Genomic DNA, 22,978 nt, shown 5'->3' on the forward strand with positions numbered 1-22,978 from the left:
CTGTATGCAGACGACTTTCTTTAGTTGTGGGGAGTGGAAGCTACTCTTCTTGTGTGCTGTGTGGGCTTCTCATTGTGGCGGCTTCTTTTTTTGTGGAGCACAAGCTCTAGGGAACTTGGGCTAAGTAGTTATGGTACATGGGCTTAGTTCCCACACAGCATGTTGTATCTTCCCCAACCAGAGATTGAACCCAGGTCCCCTCCATTGGCAGATTCTTAACCATTGAGTCATCATGGAAGTAGAAGTTCACTCTTTTGTGACAAAGCCTTCAGCTAGTTACATCTTTTACTTTTTAAATGTGACATTTATTTCTGTTTCAAATGGAGATGTATTTATAATCTTAGGACTCAGTGGCATTTCATTGTAGAGTACTCAGTTTATATACAGTTGTTGATGGTAAAATATTTAGTTGCTGTAAATTTTTGAGGACCAAATGTTTTTTTCAATGATCTCTAGAGATTATAGTGTTTACTATTTTGCATTCGCAAAGCAATGTGCATTGCAGAATTCAACCATTATTTGTTCAGTGGGTCCTGAAAATATTAGTCAACTCTTGAGGTAAAAATGCTATTTCTTAACCAAATCAAGGTTTTTCTTCCACCATTGAAATTATGTCTCCAAAGCTGCTATATTCAGATTATATATAAACAGCTGACTCATTGGAAAAGACCTTGATGATGAGAAAAATTGAAGGGAAGACGGGAAGGGGGAAACAGAGGAAGAAATGGTTGGATGGCATCATGAAGTCAATGGGCATGAACTTGGGCAAACTCCAGGAGATGGTGAAGGACAGGGACGCCTGGCATGCTGTAGTCCATGGGGTTACAAAGAGTCAGACACGACTTAGTAACTGAACAACAACATCAACAAAATAAAGATATACTAGAGAAAAGTTTCAGAGTTTAGAGATTATGAAAATGAACTCTGGAGTTCAGCTGACATGATTCAAATTCGGACTCCAATGATTATTGTTTATGACCTTTTTATATTATTTAGCTTCAGTACCAGAGAAGGCAATGGCACCCCACTCCAGTATTCTTGCCTGGAAAATCCCATGGATGGAGGAGCCTGGTAGGCTGCAGTCCATGGAATCGCAAAGAGTCAGACATGACTGAGCAACTTCACTTTCACTTTTCACTTTCATGCATTGAAGAAGAAAATGGCAACCCACTCCAGTGTTCTTGCCTGGAGAATCCCAGGGACAGTGGAGCCTGGTGGGCTGTCTTCTATGGGGTCACATAGAGTCGGACACGACTGAAGCAACTTAGCAGCAGCAGTAGCAGCGGAGAAAATAATATTACCACCTTCTCGTGAAAGGTAAATATATAAGTGAAATATTTATCCCTATGCCTGACAAACAGTAAGTGCCAGTAAAAACTAATCCATTTATTATTGGTGATAATCGTTGCAGTGTCTTATTGTTTTCTAGATGATTAGCCAATTTTTTAATTTCCTGCTACACTCTCTGGCAGTTGGTTTTATCCAGTTATTTTGAATCATCAGCTCACCCTAGAGAATCTGGGTATCCTGCCTTCATATGAATCTCAAAATATTTGACATCACCTTTCTGCAGACTGATCTTCTCCTTCTACCCCTTGTTATTGACATAACTGTAAGCCTAGCATATAGGATAACACGCTAACATTTTCTGGGCCCTCTGATTACAGGTCCAGCTGAAAGGGAGAGAGCCATGTGGTTGTGATCCACTTTCTTGCTCATGGGGAATCCCTCAAGTGATGAAAGGCTTGTCTTTGCTTACTGCCTTCAGGCTCATTTTACACTGAAAAGAATGGTGTAAGTCACCAAACTTCATATACATAAATCACAAAAGAGGGGCAGTCTAGATCAATGAGGGAAGGGAGCTTCTGGCCTTTGATTGGAAATTCTTGGGGGTATTTGGCGTACTTCTTGGATACTCTAATGGAATCAAGCCAAATTTTTCTTGCAGTGGATCAGCCCCTTTACACTGATTCTGGAGATCACCTGGTAAATAAATCATGTGCACATAGGACCTTGATGCATTCTTTGCTTTAAGCAGAGCACAAGCAAGGAAGCATAATCTCTAAGACTTAAATTCTGAATCTCTGATCTTTCCTCTCTACTGTCAGCATCCAGAGTTTAAAAAAAAAAAAAAAAACTCTCAATTGTTCTTATGCAATTGCTTATATTCATTTCTTTTTCTGTTCTAAATCAGTTTAATTTCACAAAAAAATACTACAAAAGAAAAGAAAATATGATCTTTACCCCAGACATGCAAACCACCTGTTAGGCAACCTCATCTTTTTATATTTTAGTATCAGAGAGACAATATGGTTGATTGTGTTACTCTTCAAAATAATCATCAGCCTTTGCATGCTTCTCCTCCTAGGGAGGTTATGCATCTCTGTCACACTGACATTATGTCACATTGTCACTATGCTTAGCAATATGTTTGTGACTTTCTTTGTCCCAGGGAATATAAACAGAAGGGATGTATGTCACTTCCAAACAAAAGTTATTGCTCCTTTTGTTGTTTGAATGAGAAGCTACTGGTTTCTATGTTTCCTCTCTGTATCTGTGAGGTTGGAATTATCCTATTAGCCTGAATGGTCCTGGACTCAATAGGTTGTAAAGCAAAGCTCTGTGTTTGCGTGTGCGTGTGTGTGCACTCAGTTGCTTGGTTGTGTCCAACTCTTTGTAAGTCCATGGACTGTAGCCCACTAGGCTCCTTTGTCTATGGGATTTTCCAGGCAAGAATACTGGAGTTGACCAAAAATAGACATGAAGAGATAGAGATACATATTAAGAGATGGCAGCAGGCATTCAGGGAGGAACTCAAAAGCCTAAATTAAAACAATGATAGTATGGGTAAGATAAATGATAAAATGATGCTTTTAGTGATATTTAGGAAGTCTAGTTGATGGAACTTGTTGATGCATTAAGTGTAGGTGTAACGGTGACAGTGCTTGAATTCTGGCCCATATTACATCATGTTTTAATTTTTCACAGCCTTGTGATTAATTTCCTTTGTTTACTGTCTTTCTATCTCTGCCTTGCTAACAGAATAGTCTTCTTACAGCATAATTTTGATGACTTCATTCCTTTTCTAAACAGCCTTCCATGGCTCCCTATTGCTAAAGAATTTCTGTCTTCTTAGCATTAATTATCTGTCATACATTTTTAATATTCATCTTCTACTTTTCAAGACCTTTCTTCTTTAAAGAGATTCCATTTGTTTTATCGTTCTTCCCCCAAATGATATTTGAATTTCCAGTGAAATACCTTGTCCACGTCATGACTCTTGCTTTAGCATGAACTTTTTTTAGTTAATTAACTCTACTTGTTTGTGTTAAGTTAGATTAGGTTCATGTGTGGTAGCAGACAATCCCCAAATCTCACTGGCTTACAAGTAAAAGCTTTATTACTCTCCCAAGCTACATATTCATCTTGGGACAGCTAAGGCTCCAATGTTTTATTCCTTCAACCATCCAGGCTGATAGAAAACTTCTATCTGAAGTGCGACAAACTTACATTTGTTCTTCAATATCCTACTGAGAAGTGATAATGTTCTTTCCGTTCATGTTTCAAAGCATGCCATATATCAAATCTGGAGAGGAGAATTATCTCCCTTCTCCAGAGTGGAGCAGGAACTGTAAAAAATATGCACTGACCTAATTTTCCACATCATTTTCAGTCTTTTCCAGATCCCACTGATTTCATCAACCTGATCTTGTCCACCACATATTTAAATGTCACTTCTTTCTCAACTTTTACCACCTGTACTAATTATATAGCCCACCATGTAATGCCCTAGATTGGGGTCCACAGATTTTTCTAAAGGTATAAATAGTAAACATTTTAGGTTTTGAGTTATGATCCCATGTGACAACTATTCAACTCTGCCATTGTGGTGCAAAAGCATTTCTAAAAAATATGGGAGGAATGGGTGTGACTGTGCTCCAATCAAACTTTATTTTCCAAAGTAGGTGCTGAACTGTTGCAGCAGTTTGCAGAAGCCTTTCTTGGAGCAGTGACTCTCAAACTTGAGTGTGCATTGAAAACAACTGAAGGGATATTAAGACACAGATTTGGGAATACTACTTTTGGAGTTTTGACTGGATAGGAATGGGGAAGGGCTTGAGAGTATACCCTTTCAGTAAGTTCCCAGGTGATACCTTAGTTACTGGTCTGGAAATCGCACACTGGAAATCTCAGACCTGCAGAACAAGGCAATATTCTGTATTCAGTGACTTGGTACTTGTGATCAGCAAATGAATTGAAACAAGTATAATAAATTGCATTATAAAGTGAAGAAATAAACAATGTTTATGATTTTCATTTATTAGAATATTCCTTTTTTCGCAAAAGCCAGTTACTAGACATAGCCAGAGAATGTCCTGAATAAAATTGTTATTGGTTACATGAGAGAGTTACAATAAAGTTAGCATTCACCTTTTTATAGTGACATAACATACAGTGCTGTAAATATTGTACTTTTATATGCCTCCTTCACATGACAGACAGGTAACAAAATTGTTTTGTTTGTAGTCTCCCTGAGTTATTTCAGCTTGTCATGACACACAAAGTTTGACTACACCAAATGCATTAACCCATTTGTGTCACTTCAGTGGAACAAAAGATCTCAGAGAGACACATTCATTTTATTCTTATTTAATAATGACATTGAAAAGACATTATTATTTGTATAGTTGTTCTAGCTACCGATTTGTAGTTATACCTATTTTTAAAACACCAAAGACATTCTGTACAAAATCCCAATGTTAAATTGAGATTTTTTACATACTTAGATTAAATGACTAGCTCCCATTTTGCTGCATTCCTGATGTATATGATAAAGCGACTTAGATTCTTAGAGAAAAAATGATTCCCCATAAACTTGTTGAAGCAAATTTCTATTCAGCAGTTAGCACATCAATAGTGAAATTGTTGGAGTAGGTCAAAAGTGCATGACTGCGTGCTGACCTACCTGCTAATAATAATCAGAAGCCCCTTACACCCCTCCCCTGCCCTTGGGATATATATTTGGCACACTATTCCTAGCCCTAGGAGCCACTTCAAGGATACAGCCTTGAGAGACTAATACTGACAGAGTTGTTGAAACCATCTGGACTGTGTATATGATCAAAGCCTGTTAAAGCCTCTGTAAAAACTTACAGGATTTTGGTGGGCAAGTGTGTAAATTTGTCTTTCAGCCACCAAAGGCTAACCTTGTATATAAGTTTCTTTGCTTATTACAACTGCACTTACCCCTGGAGAGTCCAGACTCTTTTTTAGTCCCTCTTTGCACTCTGTGTCCGGAGACCAGTTTTAAGTTTTTCCCCTGGGGAATTCCCAAGGTTGTGAGCTCACAGAAATGTAAAGAAAGATCATCACAGATAAAGCAGGCATTGTGCTTTTGGGGTTTGGGAAGAAGTAACATTATTGTTTTCAATCGTGTTACTCCTCTTTCTAAGATGTTTCTCATTATAGTATTCAATAAAGTTGCAATTTATCACTGAATAAAAAAATTCCCCCAGGTAGAGAAGTTAATGTCAATTAAAAACAAAAAATCTTCCCATATTTAACTACACCAAAATTAAAGTAGAATGAACAGTTTTTAGTACCTCACAGGATCTGGACCAAGATCTATGAGAATGGAAACAGGTAAATGAACTAGTAGAAAGGACATGAATAAGGTTGCTATCATTAATGAGAAGCTCATTCTTGTTTAGACAATATTTAGAGAATGAGCCAACTTTCAGGTAAAATGGATTTTATTTTCTAGTGCCACAAAAATGAAAGAATCAGGTCACTGAGGGCAGTGAGGACTAGAAACCTAAGCCTTTTGCCTCCCAGCTGATCGTCACTCCTCTGATTGTGAATGGTCCTCAACCACCCGCCAAAGCGCCAGAGCTAACTAACCCAGTGCCCTCACTTTCTCCGCGCCCCATGTTCCCCCTCCACTAAGCTGATTTAATTGAGTGTTCTGCGAGCTTCGATTCCCTAGAACCTGGATGCAATGAACGCTAGGGGAAAAAAAAAAAAAAAGAACAACCGAGATAGATTTCAAACGTAGGATTCAGTGACTTTTCACAACTCGGTGCTGTGTCAAAGGCACGCTGTGTTTTGTTTTGAGGGCGGGGAGATGACTGGGAGGGAATCCTGCGCCCCCATTGGCTGGCCGCTCGGCGCTGCAGCTGAGCTCCAGCCGCTCCGCGAGCATCATTGATCTGAAGGGTAAACGTGGAGGGAGCCACAGAGAGGGGTCCAGGCGTTTCTGAGAAGAGAGGCAGCCGCTTCCAGGAAGAAAGTGGTGTCTCTCCTAGCTGCCCGGCTTGGAGGGCCTTTTGTGACTGAAAGGGGAAACAATGCAACGCAGTTTGCTGCTACAGTGATTTAGGAGAGTAAGAGAGAGAGAGAGAAAGAGAGGAAGCGAGAAAGCGAGAGCGAGAGCGCAATCTCACCTTCGTTGCAAAGCCTGGCTTGTTGCATACATACTGCTGCTGCTCTTTCTGCTACTGATCCTGCAGCCGCCGTTTCTGCCATCAGGTAAGGCGTCTTCTTCTTTTTTCTTTTGGTAATGGAGATTGCAGAGTGTGTGTTCGCTTCAGGGTACACGCGCAGAAATTCATACATGATTAATAAAGTGTTGTCTAGCGTAATCAGAAGCTGAAGGAGGGAGGCTGCCCACAGATCTAGCATCTGAATTAGGAGCCGGTGCGTGGTTTTTGCTTTGGGAAACTTCGGTAAGTTCTAAACAAGTCTGTCCTCTGCAGAACGAGGGGTTAAATTACAAAGAGAGGGAAAGAAGTGTTTTAGCCACTAAGATACCTTACTTTGCTTGTCTAAATTTTCGTGTGGAAAAAAAAAAAAGCTAAGTGTTCAACTGTTTATATGATAAATGGCTTTATTAATATCTCTTTTACACAATCATTAATGCTTTATTTTCAAACGGCTTCTGAAAATGCCTCAACTGATTTTTATTAAAATACAATAATAGCCCTACTTCCTTCTCCACTGATTTTAAACTTCATTCTTCATTAAAACTGAAAAGAATGTAAAACAATGTAAATGTTTCAATGACTGGTCTTTCTGTATATAGCTATTTGAGTTTCCTACCACAAAACTAATTTGGGACAAGTTAAAGAGGTACGGATTACTAAATCTGCTGTGGCTTACATAATAGGCATTTCATAATTATCTTAATGATATTAATCATTTGGGGGTCCATTTAAAATATAAGGAATATGTATTAATATAGTACATGCAAGTAAATCAGTTTTAAAGAGACCATTTGCATTTTATAAATATTTTCTTCCTTTTACAGATCCTTATTTGTGTCTTTTTCTATCTGAATTACATGGTTTCAGAGCCTTTGTAGTCCAGAGTGCTTGATATTCCCTATCCTATAGACATATTCTCTGTTCTCTCGGGAGAGGGAACTGACATACTTTTGGCTGATCCTGTGACCATTGAGATGATTTTCTGTTTCTCATCACGTATTGTGAAGCTCATTCACAAATTGCTCAGCTAGAAAATTACCTTACATCCTGACTGGGGAAAAAAAATTTAAATAGAGTAAATTCTGAAAATATGCTTACGGTTTTGAATTACACTATACATGACCAAAACATGAAAATCCAATCATGCCAAGCAGGTATGAGTTTGTTCAATCTTCTCAGCATACTTGATCATTTTTAGAACTGTCAAATAGTATTAGGTATGCAGCTGCCCAGAAATGTTGAAACTCATCCTTCAGTAGCATCACTTATTCATTAAATTATCCCAATCATTTTAAGTTATGTCTTCATTATGATTTCTAAAAAGGACTTTAAATGAGTCCATTTTATTATAAATATTTCCATGATGCCAGGAGAAGGTCTCTACAGAAAAAAAAGGTAGATGGTTACTCTACCTAAGCCATAGAAATTGCTTGATGAATTGTTTTAGAATGCTCAAGAGCATAACCATAAACAAAATAGGAGCTTTCCACTAATCAGCATGTGAGCTGGTTCAGTAACAAAATATAGGGACCATTCCTCCACCTGCCATAGAAACTACTGGAGTAAAAAGAGTTTTCATATTCATTTAAAAATTTAATTCCAGAATATAATGCATTTTCCCTCTAATAATACTACCTCTTACTTTGAACACTAACGTCCAAGGATGACCCTGCCAATGTTAAGCTCCTACCCCATTAAAAAAAGAAAAAAGTTCCATTTTCTTTTCTGTTGTGTTCAGCAAATCTCCGGTTTCTAGATTCTTAACTTCTACTGCTGTATACCATTTTCAAGCAGTAGGGGGAATTTTTCAAGCCAAGAATGCTTTTTTCCTTACTAGACCTCATTCCTTCCACTGATCAGCTTAGTGATGTGATCATTTTAGATAATTCCCATGAGAAGAGCGGAATTATTATGGGATGGTGGGTGTCATTTGTCCTACATGTGGGATGATGCATATTAACTTCTTATCACAGCAAAAACACTCCTCAGTTTATGGGGGAAAATCCCTGTTAATGCTTCACGTGACATACTTATACCTCAGTCTGATTGCATCTTTAAAGGATGGGGCACAGAACTGATCTCCTTAGACTTAGCATCTTTTGCAGCTGATATTTTGGCAGAAATGTGATTCATGTAATAGTCTGTGATCCTGGTTGAAATCAATCATTTATCATTTTGTGATTGGTAAAAATATGTCACTCCTCCTCCTTAAAATACACTGTCGTGAACCTCAAATCACTGTTGCTGATGAAATAGAACTGCAAATAGTCTGCTTAAGCTGTTCTTATGCGAAATGTGAAGCAGTACTGTTTTCACACCTATGCCATTTAGATGTCATGTCATTAAATCTAACAATTACCATAGGAAGGTGGGTAGAGTGATATTTTTCCTTAGAAGTGAGGCATGTTTTCATGTAAATATCAAATCTAAGAACTTGTATAATAAAAATAGCCTACTAGTAGTGTTGTTGTAAATGTCTTTTTACTTCTGAAGGGAAAGGATGATTATATATGTCTCCTTTAAGGTATGATTCTACTCTTTTCATCTTTTGACAAATTATAACTTTTTAAACTAACTACGTCCTTTATTACTATGTTGGTGTTACCACAGGAATAGATAAAATTTGGCTTATAATGTGGCACCAAATGGTGATTCTATCTATATTAAACTATTAGGTGGGAATTATTTCACCCTTCTTGTTAAATACAGAGTTTTTATGAATAGGGACAACTTATATGGAGGTAAACTTATTTAAGGAATGAAAATTTATGATTTTCAATGGGAATATTCTTTTTAATTTACTAATATATAATTGAACAATTTGCACTCTTACAGCTTTTAAAAACATTTTAACTTTTGGCTTTAAGGCAATGCGTTGTTGTTGTTTTTCTGAATTATCATGTTAAAGTATGATATATCATCACCAGATTTCAGAAGGGAAATATGTTTGTGTGAATATGAATAATGCTGCCTATGTTGAATAAAATTTTCAAAGTTTTTTTTTTTAAGCATCACATGATAGATGACTAATAATATGGGATAACATTTTTTCCACACTAATGATACTGAAAAATTAACAGGTGACATTCATGTAATATTATTCTACTTTTGTGAGATCCCTGATAAATGTTCTAAGAATACATTTATTCAGTTACCAATTATTACTTAATCACTTAATTTAATGTACACATGTCAAACTATGGAAGAGCTTCCCTGGTGGCTCCCTGCAAGAATTTGCCTGCAATGCAGGAGCTTGGGCTCAATTCCTGAGTTGGGAAGATCCCCTAGCGAAAGGAATGACTGCCACTCCAGTATTTTTGCCTGGAGTATTCCATGGGCAGAGGAGACTTGTGGGCTACAGTCTGTGGGGTCATGAAGAGTCAGACATGACTCAGCAACTAACACATTCACACACAGAAACTGTTGAAAACAGTACTTATGTTTACTATTTTTATAAATTTAAATTCACTGAAGTTTCTAAACTCTATCATATTAAATCTTGTTTGTGTGTGTATGTGCACTCACTCATATCTGACTCTTTGCGGCTCCATGGATGGTAGGCTGCCAGGCTCCTCTCTCCATGGAATTATCCAGACAAGAATACATAAGTGTGTTGCCATTTCCTACTGTAGGGGATCTTCCTGACCTAGAGATCAAAACTGTCTCTTGTGTCTCCTGCCTTGGCAGGCAGATTCTTTACCACTAGTGCCACCTGGGAAGCCCTATATCTTACAGTGTTAAAGGATGAATTAAATCTTCAATGTGCTTCAGTTATTTATTTATTTTTTACTAAAGGGTTGTGGTTTTGTTTCATAGCCCTTCTTTTTGAACATCAAAGTTATTATTCTATAAATTATTTATATTACCTTATATATAAGTGGTGCTTCACTTGAATAATGTAAACTTTTTCGTAAAATATGTACATCTCATGCATATATGTGAAAAGATTCTAGTGAGAGCAGGTTAGCCCTAATCTGTGCGCAGATACTCATTAGAGAAATGCCAGACTTACGTATCAACTGTTAAACTTATGTGGACAAATGGCTGAATGACACATGATTAGTTTTAAGTACCAAAGATGCAGTCAAACTTTAGGACGTAAGTTGTGAATACAAACTTACCCATAAAGTAAGAAGCTATTTACAAGTGTATTTGCATGTATGCTCAGTCGTGTCTAACTCTGCGATTCTATGGAGTAGAGTAACCTGCCAGGCTCCTCTGTCCATGGAATTTCCCAGGTAAGAATACTTGAGTGGGTTGCCATTTCCAATTCCAGGAGATCTTTCCTCCCAACCCAGGAATCGAGTCCAAATCTCCTGTGTCTCCTGTATTGGCAAGCAGATTCTTTACCACTGTTCCACCTGGGAAGCCCATGAGTATAATTGATTACACCTTAAATGTGCCCTATCATCAATGAATTTTATAACTCCTATTTGCTGAAAAATTATTGTATATTTTTTCCAGGTACAGATGAGAGTCAAGATTTATTATCTGCATGATGATGTGAAAGTTGAAAACTTGAGAGTAAGACAATTGTTTGAATGCAAATTTTGAGATTAATCTCTGGGCATTTAGGAAAGAAAGTGAAAGTGAAGTCACTCAGTCATGTGCAACTCTTTGCGACCCCGTGGACTGTAGCCCACCAGGCTCCTCCGTCCATGGGATTCTCCAGGAAAGAATACTGGAGTGGGTTGCCATTTCCTTCTCCAGGGGAATCTTCCCAACGCAGGTATCGAACCCAGGTCTCCTGCATTGCAGACAGAGGCTTTAACCTCTGAGCCATGAGGGAAGCCACTTATCTTTTTGATTCTTGGTTGCTTCTTTTGATTTAGTATATTACTACGTAGACCATACTAACTAACAGTCAAGTCTTTCTCCTTTTAAACTTCCTTTTAAATTATAGCATGCTAGCTTGGTGGAGATTAACTATAGTCAGAGCTGGCCTGCTGGGTAAAATAAAAGCATACAGTGACCAGGCCTTTTTATGTCATGGAATTCACTTAGCATGTTGGGCTAGAAGCAGTTTTCAGGTCACCTAAATTTAAAAAATCCTTTTATTTTTGGCAAGCGTGCTTTCAATAGACAGGCATGGATGTTTCTGGTAGTTTAAAGAATCAATGGGGTTTGGTTTGTAATGAAACTTTTACCACTGTGTTTCAAAAGGGTTGGAAGTCAAGCAAAGAAGAGAATGAATATCAGGGATGGTTGGTGTGTGGGTAAGTTTTCAGCTGTATACAGAGTAATCAGAGTTGGCTTTATGAGAAAACAATATTTTATCCATAACTTGATATAGGTGAGAGGGGTTGTTGAGTTGATAAGTTGAGTCTGATTCTTTTGCAAACCTATGGATTATAGCCCACCAGGCTCCTCTGTCCATGGGATTTAGCAGGCAAAAATACTAGAATGGTTTGCCATACAGGGGTGGCAGAGGATGAGATGGTTAGAAAGCATCACCAGCTTAATGGACATGAATTTGAGCAAACTCCAGAAGATAGTAGAGGACAGAGAAACCTGGCATGCTAAAGCCCATGGGGTCACAAAGAGTTGAACATGACTTATAATGATTGAATAACAAGAGAATAGAAGGTAGCTAGAGAAAATACAGAGTCCCAGGAAATTTGTGGGCTTGTCTTTTTATAGATATTTGAGCATGTAAATAGATGAGGTAGAAATCTTTAGAAAGAAATGAAATAAAGGATCAAGGCTTTAGAATTGAAAGAGTTATAAACAGGATGTGATTAATGATTACCCTGAGCTGGATTGAGCAATTGGAGGCTCCTCATCTCTCCCCTAGCCTTGAAATGTAGTTGTGCCCACCATTCCCCCACTAGGACCTCGTTCAAGGATGCAGCCTTTAGAGAGTAAGGTTGTTGAGGCCATCTGGACTGAATACATGACGAAACCCCCTTAAGTGCCATGTGCTAAGTCATTTCAGTCATGTCCAACTCTGTGTGATGCTATGAAATATAGCCTACCAGGCTTCTCTGTCCATGGAGTTCTCTAGGCAAGAATACTGGAGTGGGTTGCCTTGCCCTCCTCCAGGGCGTCTTCCTGACCCAGGGATTAAATCTGTATCTCATGTTTTTGGCATTGGCAGGCAGGCTTTTAACTAGCACCACCTGGGAAGCCCCAAAAGATCCTTAAGTCCTCTGTATAAAAATTTAAGATTCTGGTGGGTAGATGCAGAGATGTGCTTGTCTTGCTGCTACTCAAGACAAACTTTGTATATGTTCTGTTGCTTATTAAACCTGACACCTGCCAATCTGGAATGTCTACCTTTTTTTCTGTCTTTCGTTGGCCTCCATTTATAGGGTCAGTTTCAGATTTCACCTGAGAAGTTCCTGAGTTTGTGAACCAACATAGAGAAGATGAAAATGTATACTATGCAAGGCTCAGGTGAAAGCTGCAATTAAAAGATGTATTTAATTTTAATAATGCAAGTGAAATAATGTTCACAAATAATTCAAATGAAATATCAAATAATAATTGTGACATTTCAGCATTTATTAAAGTGATATCTTAAATGTTAAAAAGGATTGTTGAGAAATATCCAAAATGTGATGCTAATTAATTTATCCAAAGTAATACTTTAAAGTGCAACTGAAAGAGATACAAATGCTTGGTAAATATTGAGAAACATTAACTATAGGGAATTGATGTTAGTAGCCCCACTCCAGTACTTTGCCTGGAAAATCCCATGGATGGAGGAGCCTGGTAGACTGCAGTCTATGGGGTCGCTAATAGTCGGGCACGACTGAGCGACTTCCCTTTCACTTTTCACTTTCATGCATTGGAGAAGGAAATGGCAACTCACTCCAGTGCTCTTGCCTGGAGAATCCCAGGGACAGGGGAGCCTGGTGGCTGCCTCTGTGGGATCACACAGAGTCGGACACGACTGAAGTGACTTAGCAGCAGCAGCAGCCTCTATTCTGTCTGCCCTCTGATAGACTATTCAAGGAGATCCAACCAGTCCATCCTAAAGGAAATCAGTCCTGAATATTCATTGGAAGGACTGATGCTGAAACTGAAATTCCAATACTTTGGCCACCTGATGTGAATAACTGACTCATTTGGAAAGACCCTGATGCTGGACAAGATTGAAGGCAAGAGGAGAAGGGGACAACAGAGGATGAGATGGTTAGATGGAATCACTGACTGAACAGACATGAGTTTGCGTAAACTCCGGGAGTTGGTGATGGACAGAGAAGCCTGGTCTGCTGCAGCCCATGGGGTCACAAAGAGTCGGACACGACTGAGTAACTGAACTGAACTGAGCCTCTGTTCTGTACTTTCCAGGTGCACAGTGGTAAAGAATCTGCCTGCCAAGGCAGGAGATGCAAGAGACACAGGTTTGATCCCTGGGTTGGGAAGATCCCCTGGAGAAGGAAATGGCAACCCACTCCAGTATTCTTTCCTGGAGAATTCCATGGAAAGAGGCTCCTGGCGGGCCATAGTCCATGGGGTCACAAAGAGTTGGACACAACTGAGCACACACAGATGCACACACACAGACTCCATGCTGCCCTTGGAAAAAAAATGTGTGCTATCATAGGAACTGAATTGCATGATGCATTTACAACTGTTTCTCAGGAAAGGGCATAGGAATGTTTCAAGTAACAAGCAACTAACAATAGATCCCAATTGAAATTGTCCTCCTACCACTTTGTGAGTCAATATTTACTTCTATGAAGCATAGCCATTAGTCCAAGGATGTGATTTCAGGCAGATTTAAAAGCAAAAAATGTACTCAAACTCTATTTTCTCTAATTAGTCGCAATAGGATAGTGAGTAAAATGTGAAAAACAAACTCTTGGCAAGATATTATATTATATGTTTACCTAGTCAGGAATGGGAAGCCCAGAATGATTTTTTGGAAGTAAATGAGTGTTTCACAGAGAAACATCTAGTTATCTTAATTCGCATGTAGTATTTGTGCTAACCTGTTTTCTAAAATGTCGCCACTATATAAGATCCTCACATAGAAGAGAGTTCAGTGTTAGAAGTTTAGCTGTTGCAGCCTGAACTAGAGTTATGTCAAGTAATCTTGCATATACAGTGAATATCTATGTATACTAAATATAAATAGTATACATCTTAAACAGCAGAATTAATATATTTATCCTGTACAACCATCAAATCTCAGTATTTCACAAGGAATTGTATATGCCTATGGTTATATAACATTAGTAATGAAGGAAACAAAAGTATACATGATAATTTATGGTGTGTAATCTGCCAAAGCCCAGAAGTTTGCACACACCTCCACACAGTGATAGTGGTAAACAGGCATTACTTTTGAAAAACAAAAACTAAAGTCAGGCATGTTCAAAATACACAATCACACCACAGAAGAAAAGGCCCACCTCATAGAGTTTGGGCTGGACTATAAAATGCGAAATCTTTTAGGAGGAAAATTTGGCAGTATCCATCAAAATTTAAAACCCAACAACTCCAATACTCAGATTATATTCTGTAGAAATTTACAGGTGCTTTTCCTTGCCTTATTATTTTATTATTTTCTCCCTGACTGCTGCTGCTTCTTACTTTCCTTTGGTGAGTTCTCTGTCTTCAGACTTACACAGTCATCCCTTGGACATAACGGGTAACACAGATGTTAGGGGTATTGACCCTTCAAACAGTGGAAAACTTGCCTGTGTTTCATAGTCAGCCTTCTACATTCTCTGTTATTCTGTATCAACAGTTTTGCACCTGTGGATGCCACCAACCACACACCATGTAACATTTACTATTGAAAGAAATGTGCATATAAGTGGACCCTTGAAGTTTAATCCCATGTTGTTCAAGTGTTAGCTGTAAGTAGATTTGTTGTTGTTTAGTAGCTGAGCTATGTCTGACTCTTTGCAACCCCTTTGGATTGTAGCCCATCAGGCCCCTCTGTCCATGGGATTTCCCAGTCAAGAATACTGGAGTGGGTTATCATTTCCTTCTTCAGGGGAATCTTCCTGACCCAGGGATTGGACCCATATCTCTTGCATTGGTAGGCAGATTCTCTACTACTGAGCCACTGGGGAAGTCCTATAAATAGATACTATCAGAATTTCCCAGGACCCAGTCCAAGGCCCACTCACCTCTCTATCTAGAAATGCACTCAAGAGTAATCTTGTTTAGTAACAGCTCAGATTTAAATATCACTTGAATGCCCCTTTCCAGATTGGTATCTTTGTCTCCAATGCCTATGCTGAGCATCAGTTTCTAGTCTCCAGTCTCTAAGAATGCCTACTTAGTATTTCCACTTGCATATCTATATTAGTCTGCTTGGGCAGCTAGAACAAAATACCATAGATTGGGTGACTTAAACAACAGAAACTTATTTTCTCACAATTCTGGAAGGTAGGAAGTTCAAGATTAAGGGGCTGGCTAATTAGGTTCCTGGTGAGAGTTTCTAGTTTGCAGATAGATGTCTTTTTGCTGTGTACTCACATGACTTCTTCTTGATATTGACAAAGAAAGAGAGTGAACAAACTCTCTGGTGTTTCTTCAAAGTGGAAGTGTTAGTTGCTCAGTTGTGACTGACTCTTTGTGACCACATGGACTGTAGCCCCAGGCTCCTCTGTCCATGGAATTCTCTAGGCCAGGATACTGGAGTGGGTGCCCATTCCCCTCTCCAGGGGATCTTCCTAACCCAGGAATCGAACCAGGGTTTACTGCATTGCAGGTAGATTCTTTACCAGCTGAGCTAACAGGGAAACCCCCTTATGACCTCATCTAACCTTAATTTCTTCCCAAAGGCCATATCTCTAAATACCATTATATTGAGGGTTAGCAATTCAACATATCTGGTCCCTGAATTTGGGAAGGGGGTCACAAGTTTAGTCCATATCAACATCTTTTTTTTTTTTTGAACCCAGCTTTTTCAAAACTCAAACTCATGATTTTTGCCCATTCTTACCACAACCTAAATATAGTAACTTTAAAGTTTTTCTTCATTCTAGTAAACTATATAATTATTCATTTAGTTTTTAAAGAACTTGGGATCAACCCTGAGACCTTGCCTTTCCCACAATTAGTGCCACAGTTGAGTCTACTGGCTTCATGGCTTTATTGTCCAAATATGTCTTTCATCCAGTCACTTCTCAGCTCCACCATAGTTACCTTTGATTAAACTTCAGTTATCTTTGGCTTGAAACTGGTCTTTAAAAGATTGCTTCTACTGTTAGCTCCCTCCTCTAACAATTCATTGCATACTAGCCGGATGTAAACCCTCCAATGTCATGGTCAAGGTACTTTCACAGTTTAAAGTCAATATCTGGCCTAGTCCCTCAGTTTTCTTTCTCATTATGTCCAGTTTATCCCTGCCAGAGGGACTTGGCAGTCACCCAGCTTCCCCTTTTAATTCATGTAGATCTCAGTTTAAATATTCTTGCTTAAGAGCTATAACTAGTCTATTAATACAACTTCATTCTCCAGAATTCTCTCTACCCATTATCTATTTAATTTTATTTAAATCAGACCTGCTTCAACTTACATCATGCTGCATTATGTTATCCATCTTCCAAAATAAACCACAAGGCCCATGAAGAAAAGCCTACAGAAGTACCTGGCACTTAGAAGCCCTCAGTAATTATTTGTTTGAATTATTGAATGAATGAATGATAGAATGGATACACATTCACCTAAACATACAGATACATATAACAGGATTCTGAGCAATTTGCATATGATATGTTAAGAGTGGTTATATTTAGGGAGAAAAGTGAGACAATTAATTAATTATGTGACTTTTTATTGTAATTATGCATATAATCTGATCCCTGAATATAGTTATTGCTAACTAATCATGCCATTTGTATTAGTATTTGGTACTGAAGCAGTGTTCTCTTATTAAAATGATTTAAGAAATAAAAAGGGCAGAATTTGAGTGTCAACCTACCAAAAAAAATGGTTTTAAAGTTAAGACAGATTAATTTGGGCAAACACTAGTTATCTTTTCACCTCAAGAGTCAATACCATCTCATTGTGTATAATGTCCCTAATTCCCCATGGTGCCTACCATTAAAATAAACCTCCCAAAATACACTAAAAAGAGGGAAATAAGGACTGTAAAGATTTTTCTTAATTGGCTCTGAGATTCAGTTTTTTTATCTGTAAAGAACAGAGAAGAATCAGTGTTAACACCTGGACTCCTGTCTATGCAAAGTCCAGAGCTCCTGAAGTTAACAATTAAATGGCTTAATCTTAAAACCCTCCAAGGTTTAATTCAGTAGCTCTCTTCAGAAGGGCATTGCTAATTCTTCTTGAATTGCTGCTTCTGCTAACTGCATTGTCTTTATTTGAACAGTATTCATTCCATTTTCTCTAATGGAGTTAATTGCATTATGAAAGTCGGCTTAGAGTGGAAACTTATTTCTGCTCCTGGAGTATCTCTCTACAGAATCCTTTTTCATTTTTCTTTTCAACGTGACATGTGCACATTTATACAGCATAATGTCACAAATGTAGCGTGCCCTGTTTAAATCAATTTAAAAAAATCTTCTTTAAAATATTTATACACACACACCAAAGCATGTTAGCTCTCCAAAGTGCCTATAGTTCTGGCCATCTGATCTAATAGACTCTAAATCCTTGGCACATTAACAAATCTCTGAGCTTTTAAATAAGTGGTGACCTGTTCATTTAGTGGGCTGCTTCGATAAAGTGAAGGCTCCCTTAGGTTAATGATGGATCATGGAGCTGTTTGATTTGCAGTGAGTTAAGTTGCCTATTATCCCCTACCATTTATGTGAATCATGTTATCACACCCAAATAATTTGTCAAGCCCCTTCCCCTGTGTCTGTAGATTTCTGAACCATTACAGGAAATCTTAGTGGATAAATCTGTGAACTTTTGTGCCTGACAACTGTAGATGAATTATTATTTTTGCCAAGCATATGAAATTTCAGCTAAGGGTCCATTTCCTCATGAGAGTATCAACAGCTTATTCAAAGTTTATCTGAGCATCTTAAACAGAATGGCAGACATTTTCTCCATCTCCCTCTCCCCTCAATTAAGCATCCTTCAAATAAAACTCATACTAACCATCTACTCTTGTTCCCCGATGTTATACACACTCATGCCTGCAGACACAGAGAGATAGGTAGATGTTGAATCAGTCCATACATTTTAAAAATGCTACCTCAGTTATAAATCTGTTTTATGTTTCCAATATGGTGATTGCTTCCTTTTCATATCTACTTTCTGCTAATTCTGTAGTCTTTTTAGAGGTACATGTTCATGTTCAAAAATCTTTAAAATTAAGGAAAACTCACTGCAGAAAATAGTTTAAATGTTTTTTGAAGTGTTTCCATGGTGCCCTAACATTTCATGTTTATCACCATAGTGTGTGCCTGTGTACACACACAAAATTGTTCAAAACAACTTTTTCAGTAAGATCTCTAAAGCTACCTAGATGTTTCTGATAGAAAGCAATAAACCCTTTTGACATTAATCCTTCCTAAAAGTGAAATACGTCTACACTATAGAAACAACTATATAAAATATGAGTGACAGGAAGAAAACAACTTCATTTATTCTTGCTCTGCAATTTCTGGTGTGGAGATGACAACCATGGGGGTGGTGAAGAATGGCAAATTCTTCTGTGTTTGATGTTAATTTTACGACACTGTGGAAAAAGAGAGCATTGTGCCCTACTCTGGATCTCTAAGTGAATTTGTGTAAAGAGCGCTCATTAGTTCATGTCACCATGCAGAACTAGTATATTATGAATATTTTTACAAACTGACTTCGGAAAAATTCCTCAGTATTGTGGATTCACAGAGAACTTCCCTAAAAAACTATTATATTTTGCTTCCCAGGTATAAAGCTATGATTAATAACTTTAATGCAGAACCAGGATATTTTCATTGATGGTTACTTAACCAATTTTTATAAATACATCGAATCTTCCATTCTTTAATGCCAAGGAAAGTTTCAAACTCCGTAAAAGTAACAAAAAAATGATTTTAGGCTGAAAAGGTAAAGCCAAATTCTCTTATCAAAAAAGTAACTATTATTCTCTGACAGAAATTAAAGTAAGAATATTAAAAAGTGTATGAAGACATTTGCTTTCTTGGACTTATTACACATTGTTTAAAAGGCATTTGACTACATCAGTTTAAAATGTTTAAACTGTAACAAGAGCTATTTTACCATGACAAAAATCAGTTTGAATATTTTTGACATATTACAAAAATATCAAGATCTCTCATAGTCTCTATTCCCCATCCTTTCTTTATTTCTCAAAGTATTTAACTTTATCTCTAGTCCCATGTTTAAAAATCTAGGCGATGTAGCATTTCTAATTTTATTATGAAATTCCATCTCTATTTCTGGATGATTACTTGCCTTATATCTTAACATTCTAGAACTATCTTATCTTATTCCTGATGCCGTCTACCCTTGAGATGTAAAGTCAGTGGATCAGTTAATACTTGATTCTAGGTTATTTGCTTGACCTTATTTCAGATTCCTGACTACTCTCAGCCTCCATAATGGTCAATGGCATTTCAACACTCCCTTGTGAAAAACTGCATGGACCATGAATTTCATGGATAGCCTGCTACTGGATTATATAGCCCTTCCTCTTGAGCTTCAGAATCAATCTTCATCCATGTTAAAAAAGTCATAGAACATTCATTTTCACCGTATGCTACATACAGTTTGTTTTTAGCTGTGTACACACAATAATTTTAGCCATCTAGCACTTAAAATGCTTTTGAGATTAGTGATTTAACACTATCCATTTCAAGTGACATGATTTTATTTTTAAAAAGGCCATCTGGATGTAACACTTAACCCAAGTTATGATAGAGCTTGGGATTCTATGACACTTCCATGGATACTATTTGGAGGATTTTTTTTGTTTTCTTTTAAAATGTAACATTTTGGATGTTCTCATTAGTTGTCATCTGATATATTTTATCACTTAGATGATAATTGTTATTCTTCTTGTTTAAGTATATTTCATAATTTATAACTGTAATACTTGTTCATGAGAAAGGAAATAAGTTATTGCTAAATGGGTTAATACTTTGGCCACCTGATGCGAAGAACTGACTCATTTGAAAAAAACTGTGATGCTGGGAAAGATTGAGGGCAGGAGGAGAAGGGGACGGCAGAGAATGAGATGGTTGGATGGCATCACCAACTCAATGGACATGAGTTTGGGTAAACTCTAGGAGTTGGTGATGGACAGGGAGGCCTGGCATGCTGCGGTTCATGGGGTCGCAGAGTCAGACATGACTGAGCGACTGAACTGAAACTGAAATGGGTTAAATTGAAATCTGCATCTCCCTTCTTTCTCACCTGCTATCCCACTTCCCATAGATAACTGCTCACACTAGCAGTTTCCTATATTCTAGAAACTTTCTGCCAACTTATAAAATACATGGATATATAGAAGACTACTCTCTTCAATTGACTTGATAATTATCGGACCTAGTTAATTTCTCTCTTCTTAACATAATTTTTTAACTTGAGTTCCCAGATGTCCACTACAATTTTGATCTTCCCTTTCACCTCACTAGCAATCCATTCTCAGTTTTATTTGCTGCTTTCTTCTTTTTCCTCTTAATATTGAAGTAGCTTTGGTTTTCTCCTGTCTACACCCACACATCTGAGTGATCTCATCCACGCACATAGTTTTAAACACCATATGTTGACAGCTCCCAAATATATATATCTCCAGTACAGATCTCCCCAAATCCAGTCTCCTATAGCCAACTGCTTTCTTGGCACATAATATACTTGTGTACCTAACAGACATCTCAAATTCACGTGTTGAAAATGAACTTGTTGGTCGTTACTCAAAAATATATTCTATTCTTAGATTTTACCATGTCTATTGATAAACTCCATCCTCTCAGTTATTCAAGCTAAATTTCTCAAACTTTCTTACATCCTCCCTTTCTCCTTCATGGCATATTTAATTTGATAGGAAATCCTGTTGGTGATACTTCCAAAGTATGTGTGGAATCATCCCAATTTTCAGCACTTTTACTGTTCTCACTGTGATTCTAGTAGTAATAATTGCCTACATGAATTACTGCATTCATTTCCTAAATAGTTTCCTTCAAGTCCTCTAAAGGATAGCATCAACATCAAGGGTCATCCTTTGAAATAATTCCAGTTCATGTCACCCTTCTGTTCAAAATCAACTGATGGCCCCCCATTGACGACAGAGGAAATGTCAAGGGTCCCCTGTGATATGTGACCCTTCATCTTATTTGTGGTCTATTCTCCTTACATTCTTCCCCTTTGCTCATTCTGCTTGCACAGTTCTTTCTTTTTCTAGAAGTTACAAGGCTTATTAGGGCTTCCCTGGTGACTCAGTAAAAAGTGGTGGGAGGGGGGTTCAGGATGGGGAACACATGTATACCTGTGGCGGATTCATGCTGATGTATGGCAAAACCAATACAACATTGTAAAGTAATTAGCCTCCAATTAAAATAAATAAATGTATACTAAAAAAAAGAAAGTGGAAAAAAAAGTATGCACCTGCTAATGCAGAAGACACAGGTTTGATCCTTAGGTCAGGGGCTCCCCTGGAGAAAGAAATGACAACCCACTCCAGTATTCTTACCTGGGAAATCTCATGGATAAAGGAGTCTGGTGGGTTATAGTCCATGGAGCTGCAGAAGACTCAGATACAAACAACAACAACAAATCATATTCCCACCTTCAAATTTCATATGTTGAAATCCTAACCTTCTATATGAGCTTCCCTTGTGGCTCAACTGGCAAAGAATCTGCCTGCAATGCGGGAGACTTGGGCTCAATCCCTGGGTTGGGAAGATCCCCTGGAGAAGGGAACGGCTATCCATGCCAGTATTCTGGCCTGGAGAATTCCATGGACTGTAGTCCATGGGTTCTCAAAAAGCTGGACACAAGTGAATGACTTTCTCTTTCGCCCTCTATATGATGGTACTGGGACATGAGGCCAATGGGAGATGATTAGGTCATGAGGGTGGAATCCTTATAAATGGTAACTAAACAAAAACAACAGGACTCGTTTCCACCTGTGCTAGCTGCTCCTCTTGCTGGAATTCTATTTACCAAATATCTACTTGCCTTGTTGTCTGTAATTATCTTTGTTCAAGGTCCCCCTCCTCCATGATATCTATTGTTATGTCTCTAATTGTGCGAGCTGCACAAAACCCTCAGACAACACAGCTACTTTTATCCTTTCCTACATTTTTCATATTGTGTTTACGATTTATTTCCATGTCTCCTTTCTGAAATGTAAACACTTGGAGAACAGGGGTCTTTACATGTTATGCACTGATCTAAGGAAATAAGAATGGGATCTGGCAGACTAGCACATAGTAAGCAGTTAATATGTTTTTCACAAAAGTTTTGTGTGTATAAATGAATGACCAAATTATTCCAGATTTCTTGTGTGACTTTTGTGTTTTATAAACATACATGGGCATATATTAGCATGAGCACACACAGTCATTTTTTAAAGGGAAAGTAAGAAATGTAAATCATTTTGTATATGT

The 22,978-nt window shown here is 37.9% G+C and overlaps 1 protein-coding gene across 4 annotated transcripts in view; it reads left to right on the top strand.

Annotated features, from left to right (window-relative positions):
* The first annotated feature begins 6,102 nt into the window (after window positions 1–6,102).
* CDH12 (cadherin 12) overlaps window positions 6,103–22,978 on the top strand; it is a 1,193,543-nt gene continuing 1,176,667 nt past the window's right edge. For all 4 annotated transcript variants that reach the window (XM_061393824.1, XM_061393826.1, XM_061393825.1 and 1 more), the window contains exon 1: window positions 6,103–6,528. The gene's annotated coding sequence lies outside the window, so the exon portion shown is untranslated. The remainder of the gene's footprint in view (window positions 6,529–22,978) is intronic.

Source organism: Bos javanicus, chromosome 20 (genome assembly GCF_032452875.1).
Source record: "Bos javanicus breed banteng chromosome 20, ARS-OSU_banteng_1.0, whole genome shotgun sequence".
In the NCBI taxonomy this organism is placed as follows: domain Eukaryota; kingdom Metazoa; phylum Chordata; class Mammalia; order Artiodactyla; family Bovidae; genus Bos; species Bos javanicus.